At 43.6% G+C, this 7366-nt stretch overlaps 1 protein-coding gene and 1 long non-coding RNA gene across 2 annotated transcripts in view; one reads left to right on the top strand and one right to left on the bottom strand.

Annotated features, from left to right (window-relative positions):
- The window catches only part of LOC108692839 (autophagy-related protein 16-1), a 389033-nt gene that overhangs the window by 246792 nt on the left and 134875 nt on the right, over positions 1 to 7366 (bottom strand). The gene's annotated exons all lie outside the window — the stretch shown is intronic.
- LOC108692850 overlaps positions 2278 to 7366 on the top strand; it is a 14923-nt gene continuing 9834 nt past the window's right edge. Inside the window, exons 1-2 of the long non-coding RNA XR_001932008.1 lie at positions 2278 to 4649; positions 5967 to 5969. This is a non-coding gene — a long non-coding RNA (uncharacterized LOC108692850). The remainder of the gene's footprint in view (positions 4650 to 5966; positions 5970 to 7366) is intronic.

Genomic DNA, 7366 nt, shown 5'->3' with positions numbered 1-7366 from the left:
CTCTCTCTCTCTCTCTCTCTCTCTCTCTCTCTCTCTCTCTCTCTCTCTCTCCTCAAAACACCAACCATGATAATTATTCTCGTAGCGCATTTAGAAACGCTAGGCTCAGCGCGATTTACATACACGTAAACAATTCAAACGCAATCTATATTTAACGCATTCTGATCGCGCTCTACGAACATAAAAGGCAACGGGACAATCGACAGGGCGGTTCGTTAAGACAGACGCGGCGCTGAGCCATTATGCACCATTCTCGCTTTATGCCGATCGCGTATTTATCCGACATCACGTCGGACCTACTCCATGCCGCGCCGCATCCTCCTCCCTCATGTCAATCGCGATCCAATGCTCATCCGATTAAACCGAGCGCGACGCGCGTCCCAGCCTTAATGAACCCGTCCCTGCGACTATCCCCTTTCCTCCCCTTGATTCCAAATAATGAATTATACGAACGGACGCTTCCTTACTCCGCGTGCCGAGATGAGTATCGTCAGGAGATATCGATGGTTGAGGTCGATAGCGCGAGATACGCGCCGACCAGTATTGCAACGTTAAAAAACAAAAATATCGAGAGGTGCAATGATCCAAGACCAAGGTACGCTTTTCGACGATAACGAGTCCTGAGTAGAGTTACGTTCTCTTCTCCATCTGTTCTCTTTTTTCTGGACACCGTTTTCTTTTTTATATGAAAGGAACAATCTTTTAAGTTAAATGAAATTTTTACCTTCTATTTATTGTGTATTTCAAAATGTAAATTAATTCATTTCTGTGATTAGTTCCAAAATAAATATTGTGCATATTAACATATTTAATATACTAAATTTGAGTCAAATTTAATACACTTTATTGAGCTAAAATGTTTAATTCCATTGTTTTAATCAAATTAACGACACATTGAATAGGAATAGTGGTGATCTAGAAATGATAAAAAATAACTCAAATTGTGGGTAAAATTTGACATAAATATAATTTGAATTTAATATTGTAAGGCGTTCGGATATTAATTATAATTTCACAAATCTTTTGAATATTTTGCTTGACTCTTTTCGCGATATTCTATATTAGTTCTCATTCACAAAAAGTACAATAATCTTTAAATTGTAAAAAACTGATCAATCACAATCAATTCTATAATTGATCAATTTTTTATTATATATTAAATTTCTTATTATATTAAATTAATATCATTAATAAATAAGTAGATGTAAAATAATAATTATTCGATCAATTGTAACCTACACGTATTTTTATATGCATCCGGGATTGCAAGTGACATGTTCGGAGTTTTTGGCCTCTAAGCAAGTTGTAATTTTGAAATTTTTGATATGACAACCTTAGATTCAAGAGTATTTTTCCCCGAAATTCGTTATGAGTCGTTGTTTGGAAAATTAACGATACGTAAGTGTTATTACATGCGTCGTGTAAAGCAACTTCGCATGTATCAATGTTAGGTAATTTCGAGTTAGCGGGGACGTGTAGCGAATGATGTCAAGTGTGTAGAGCCACGAAGCAGAATCCGAAAGGAAGAAATGGAAAGAAGAAAGTGACAAGAAGAGGACTTCAACTATGAGCGGATACGTAGAGAGAGTAGGAGTAAACATATCCTCCTATTCCAAGTAAAAGTCGATAGATAGAAGCTTCGGCTTCGTGCCTTCCTTTTATTTTCTGCCTATCTTTATCAGCCCACCTTCTTCAGCGCGTTCGAGCACGTCCAAGGAGCTGCTCGCACTTGTATGCGACCCACCAAATGAATTGCATAATATTACACGCGACTGCCGACGGTATGTGCATCGTGCGCGTGGAGTCGCAGTGAGCGACTCGTTGAAAAGTCATCTTATCGCTGCGCCGTGCGTTCACTGCAAACGTTCACGTCAGAACTTAGCACAGCTCGACGTAGCAAAACTATGGACAAACGAGATTAGAGCGCTCCTCGTAACCTGTTTTCCACATGCGCTTCTTATTAACATGATATTAAGGTGCTCTTGGCGTTGCTCGGAGATGAAATTCAGGCGGAGCGCAACGTATGTGAATCAGTTCCCGGTGAAGCCAGTCGCGCGGCACCACGAGCAAATTTGTTCGCGTCACTGCGATACATCAGAATCCACGAGTTTAACGCGGAATCATATTCCCACAGTAAACCATCCGGTCGATTCTGTGTCAAATATCAAAATTTATGCAATCGTCAGAAACAATCGGCACTTCACCGTATTACGCAATGGAAGCGAGATATGCCTGTGGCAAATGTTCTATTTCAGCTATCACTTTACATCTGCGGGGGAAAAGCTAGCTTCCGCTTACCACGAAGCAAAATAATAAAAAAAAAGCATTAAAGTGCTATAGCGAACGGTGGTAGGATTCCACACACGTATCTCCCGACTTGATTAGAGACACTCTCGCCCACTCTTTGCCACGTAAGTTTTATCTCGCCTCTCAACCGAGAACAATGAGCTCATAGAGCTTCCGCTTCGATGATTCGAAAAAGATATTGGGGAGAGAATAGGTAGAAGAACCTGAACGTCATTACCGTTAGTCTTCCATGGAGTCCTCTGACTTCAAAGTGACGTACATATCCGTATTTATAATCATTAATCTCAAGAATACTATTACTGCACTTCTTCCGTAGCGAATCACTGGGATTCATTCGTAGAAATGCAAAAGTCACGAGAGCCAATCTTAAAATGAATTAATTATAAACCAATTTCATAAATCTAAATGTATTCTTTCTCTCAATCTCTAAAAGTGAATCAGTGATTTCAATGCTACACTTATAACTGATATAATCATCAGCAAATGTTTACTGTTTTTTAGTAATGGTACACTGATCTTTCTCTCTCTCTATCTTTCTCTTTCAAAAAGCAAGAGAAATTGAATATAAACAAACTACAGTTCGCACGAGTGCTATAGGCTCGAATTAGTTATGTAATAGGAGAAAAAGATGGCCGGGGTCGGTGATTTACGCATTCCGCTTCTGCTAGGCGCAACAAAGGCAGTGTGACGTGTCCGAATACACACTTCCTCCTTCCTCTGTCTCTTTCATCTCTTTACATCGCGCTCCTCTCTGCCTTTCGCGCTCTGTGCGGTCCTTCCTATCCTGACGAAGGTTTCTCACTCGCTCCTCGCGTTTTCATCTCGCGCTCCGTCACTCCCACTCCGGCACTTCCTCTTCTTCTGGCCGGTTTCTCGCGGTTGCGGTGCGGCCTTGCAATGCTGCAGGCACGGTCGCATCCCCTCTCGTCCCGCCGACACCGCCGCTGCTGCACCGTTGCAGCTGCAACAGCAACGGAGGCGGCCGCAACGGCCGATGCACACTATTGCAGAGGCAGCGAGGTAACTACGAGGTAGTTGCAGCGCTGGTTCACCTCGTAGTACGAGGACGAGACATTGGCCTACCACGCTCGACCTTGCCAGTTCGTTACTCTTTCCCCGCTTCTCTTATGCATTATACACGGCTATCCGCCTCTCGGCCCTGTGTCGTTGTCCTCCCTGTCCCTGCTCTTCGTCTCTCCCTCAGCATTTCTATCGTTTCTGTTTCCCTCGTTGTATTTTCTCCTTCTTCTCCTCTTCCTTACCCCTTTTCTGCGTGTCTCAGTACTTCCCTTTCAATTTGTCTCCTTTTCGTCTATTTTCCCTGGTCCATCTCATTCCTGCCGACTTACCCGTCGCACCATGTTTCTCTCTCGTCCTTCTCTCTCTTTCTGTCTCTCTGCGATGCGATGGCGACGAATGGGTAAGGCGCATCGTCATCATGCGATCTCATTTATCGCGGCTGACCCCCCTCGAATTCAGATAGTGGTGGAACTCACTATCTGAGATAACGACGGAAAGAAGAAAGCGATTGCAAACGGGAGCACAAGTGATAATGATAGTGACAGCAAAGGTTATAGTGATGGCGACAGCAACAGAAAAGACTGCTACCATTGGAAATGATTGTCGTCCACACGATGCATACAACTAGTTACGATCCAAATTATAATTAACAATAATATCGATGTGACGGTCCCCCACACCTACATATGCACAACACAAGATATGCATGTTGTTCGGTGTGTCGTCATCGAGCTTCGTTAACGCGGCGCTTCATGCCATTACGCGGCCCCCGAGACTATAAATTTTACAAATTGCCCCGATCGAATCGTAAAGCAATGCCATGGCGGTGAGAGCCATGTCTTATATCTCGCGTCTGAACGATGGATCGCGTTACTACCATTTTATCGACGCATTTTTCTCTCCGCGTGATCGATTAGAAGGGACGCTCTCCGAGCGTATACCGATAATGCAGCCCCTCGTTAATTGGTTGCGATCACTCGACTGGGAAAAAAGGGAGACATCGCAGGACAAACGGCAATCATGATTGTCACGCCTACGTGAGATAGTAAGAGAAGGAATATCTTATTAGCATATCATTTTGCGTCGTTTTCATTCGCAACGCCGTCGCAGAATGGCACAATGTTTGTCCAACTGAAATTGCTTTCGCCACGATGTATTTTCTTATAAAACAGTCCGTGCCCAGCGTCACGATAAAGATTTCAATATAGGACGGTGCATTGAGCGGTGCTTTGAAATAAAAACCAGCGTGACAGCAGGGTGCTTTGTACTAAATAATAGAAACGGGCGATTCTCCAAAACCTTATAAAGCAATCATATTACTTGTCTTGTAATCTACTTTTTGGTCTCAGCGAGTAACGTGCGATACCTTCAACTAGAATCCCTAGAACTACCAAAGTCTGGCCATGTCCTAAAAATGGCGTGCGTGTCCAAAATGTGTGTTTGCTCTCAATTGATGAAATATGAATGTATGCGTTCTCGATTGGTACTGCCATTGTGGGCACGCCAATTACAAAAGAGGATGGAGGAATGACTAGACTCTGATAGTTCTAGTTCTATCTTAAACCATATCGATTTTAAACTCGTCTCGAAAAATCGATGTAATCATATTGTTTCACATCAGCGATTTTTTGCTTCGTGCATCATTATTCGCATTGATTGAATAGACAATCCAATATAAGTAACTGCACGCGATAGCGAAGCGCTCGCACGCTCGTACGAAGTTTCATTACAAAATTAATTCCACGTTATGTAATTATAATCTCGATAGTTTTAACATCATAGCCGCATTCTTGCGAGAAACAAATATCGTATATACCGTGGCGCCCGCGCCGAAGCGTTAATTGAAATCATTAGCCACTGTGCGATTCTCACGATGTCGCTTTTATTCGAATTATTCGTGTTAAACGAATACAACTAAAACGAAATTCCAGCTACACGCTCGGCGTAGCCTGACGCAGAATCGTATTCGTATAGCGTATCCTTTTCAAGCGGCGAGCTTAGAGCGGAGATAATCGAGACGAATGTTTCGTTTAAAGGCCGCCGTGATCAAATTCCTACGGAAAGAAAGGAAGAGGAGAAGGAAATGGAAGGGAGACAGAGAGAACGGTCTCTTTGCGGTGAACGATCGAAATCTCTCTTTCCGTGGACTTAACGGTGACAGGTACCTAGTCCGTGTCAAATCGTAAGTCGATATCCCGCCGGTTCGTCCCGCGCCTTCCATCACAGCCGTCTGCCGCAGAGATATCCCTGGACGCGGAGGATGGATGTCGAGGCGCCCCGGTTCGTTCCTATACTATCCAGTACCCAGCCGGGTGCATTGAACCCGCTCTCACGCCGCGAAGACGCGCAACGACGAACGCATCCTATGCTTATAAACCGTAACGACACGTGAAACTAACGGACTTGGCCTCACGGCGCGTCTACACCCGCGGGAGCCCCGTGTTCTCGAATACGATTTCCGTCGAGCTCATTTGGGATTACGCATACGCGCAAAATTATGAGAATACGTAAAGCGAGAGAGACGATAGAGAGTGGAATATTCAAGAGAGTCGACATCGCGCTCGCACCGCGATGAAGAAGGTGCCACGCGATATAAAAATCCAATGATGGATTCCCCGCGTGTAAAACGCCGCGGCGAGTGCGTCATTCAAAAGAGATAATTACTAGCTCCTAGTACTCAACAGTGCGATAGAGTGCAATATCTTGGACAGCCCCTTCAACAGGAAAGTAAGGTGTTCCGCACTCGTATATTACGTGCTGTAATTTCGAGTCATAATTATACCAGACAGGAACTCTAATTAAAACTTTTCATCATAGTCCTAAACGAGTATAATACTTTGTAATTTAAAACGATACCGCATAATGGTGTTGTGAAAAGAAATGTTTTTATACGGTCATGTAAATAGATAATATATACATATGTAATTATAGATAGATATATATAGGTAATTAAGTGAACAGCATATATAAAAATAAATAAAAAATGTAGAGAACATGTTAACGTTCGCATGCTTTGGTTCATTGGGAACATAATCGCTACATAATGGATGTAACTTGTGTCGGGATTAGGGACTCTGGATTGAAGACAAATATAACAGTCTCTCGAGGAAGCAATATAACAACATTACACGTAAAGTGAAAGCTGTAAATAGTTGCTAGAGAGATTTACACAGGTCATCGGTAGTGATCGATTATGCACAAGCGACAAGTGAGCCATGCGCTCGATCCAGCTCGCTCGATCGAAACTTTTGCCGATCAATATTAAGTAAATAAAGCGAGAGAGGGATTGCTGCCGCGCGTCATTTCCAAACGAGCACTTTGATCAATCGCGGTGTACAGTTGAACGCTTCTGTGCCACGCCGCGTGCATCCCCTTCTATCATCCCTCTCCGACAATAGGTTCAAAGTACTTTTCCAACGGAAGCATTTGCAATTCGAATTCCAATTTGAAATCGAAGCCTGCCGGCTAGATAGTCCGACGTCGTTATGCGCCGATATGATCGCCGCCATAAGGCGAATTCGCACCTCGTCATTCCGTGGCGCGAGTTCTTTTTTTCTATTTTTTCTCTCTTTTTCTTTTTTCTTTTACTGATGATAATGTTCCATCAGACTGATTTTATACCTCTCGCCTTTGGGGCCTCGTCTTCTGGCACGAACGTTTCCTCGTGCTCCCAAGCCAATGGCAGCGCGCGTAATCGATGAGGTGCCCGATGCGGCGCCGAACTTCTATAATTTCTAACCGTCTCGACGTGCCGCTGCTCGATACATATCACCAGGGAAAATGATACCCGCGATAGCGCCGCGCCGATAATTTTCAAACTGGCACGTACGATATCATCGTATAGGTTCAGTCACGAAGCCGAACACGGCTCCATGCGGAAGGCAGGAAACCGATCGCTCGATTCTGCCGCGGGATTGATTCTTTTCGTACGATAGAGGAAGCGCTGTCTTTGGTGGTAACAAATACCAATGCGGTAGCCGACAGTCAATATTTCAAATAATAAATCTGAGATCTAATGATAAAATCCATTCGAAAAATT

Source organism: Atta colombica, unplaced genomic scaffold (genome assembly GCF_001594045.1).
Source record: "Atta colombica isolate Treedump-2 unplaced genomic scaffold, Acol1.0 scaffold107, whole genome shotgun sequence".
NCBI classification, from domain to species: domain Eukaryota; kingdom Metazoa; phylum Arthropoda; class Insecta; order Hymenoptera; family Formicidae; genus Atta; species Atta colombica.
Note: the sequence above shows the minus strand (reverse complement) of the source record. Positions and strands in the feature narration are given on the sequence as shown.